Here is a 937-nt window from a genome sequence, read left to right as displayed (position 1 = left end):
GTCGGGGTGGGGGTTGGGGTTTGTCCTGCGCTCATTAAACTCTCTGAACTTCCCTCGCCTCTGCTTCCTGCTCTCCCTGGTGAAGCCCCCACAAGGCACCAGCACCATGATGCCCCGGGTGCCCTCTTGCCCCACGTCCCTTAGTGTGCTGGGGCACCCCATGCACCCTACAGCTCCCTGTCCCCCTGGATCCCTGTCCCTTCCGGGCTCTGGCTGCTCACAGAGTGCCCCCGGTGTTCCTCGGGGCTGGCTGTCACCTGATGTCCCTTCGTGCCAGGTGTTTCTTGGTACACTCTGCTGCCAGGGGCACCCTACAGCAGTAGCAGGGGGACACTGTGTGCCCCCCCGGTGCCTACTGCTTCTCGGTGTGCTCTGCTGTTGTCTGCACCCTGTCACCTGGTGTCCCCCGGTGCAGTCCCACTGTCACACTGCCCGGTGTCCCGTGGTGTCCCCCGGTGCTGCGGGACGGCACGTCCCAGCGTGTGGCAGTACTGATACCGCGGGACTACACATGCCGGGTGCCCCCTGGTACACCCCGTCGCCTGGTGTCCCAGCACTGTGAGTCCCCGTGCCACATCGCCCGGTGTCCCCCGCTGCAGGCTGCACCGCCAGTCCCGGTCCTCTCGTGCTCGGTGTCCCCCGGTGCCCCCTAACGCCCGGTGTCCCCGCAGCGTGCCCTATCCCCTAGTGTCCCCTGGCGCCCGGTATCCCCCGGTGACGCCCCGTTCGCCTGTATCCCTTGGTGCCCAGCGACGCGCCCTCTGCTCCTCCCGTCCTCGCCTCGCCCCGGTGCCGGTGCGGCGGGACTGCAAGTCCCGTCAAGCCGCGGGCGGGCGGCGCATCCAATGGGGCTCGGGGGGCGGTGCGGCCGGTCGCTGCCTCCGCCGCCGCCCGGTGCCGCGGCGCAGAGAGCCCCGGAGCGGCCGAGCGGCGCCGG

Source organism: Calidris pugnax, unplaced genomic scaffold, assembly GCF_001431845.1.
Source record: "Calidris pugnax isolate Ruff unplaced genomic scaffold, ASM143184v1 scaffold81, whole genome shotgun sequence".
Classification (NCBI taxonomy): domain Eukaryota; kingdom Metazoa; phylum Chordata; class Aves; order Charadriiformes; family Scolopacidae; genus Calidris; species Calidris pugnax.
The sequence above is the reverse complement of the archived record's forward strand: the minus strand, read 5'-3'. Positions refer to the sequence as shown.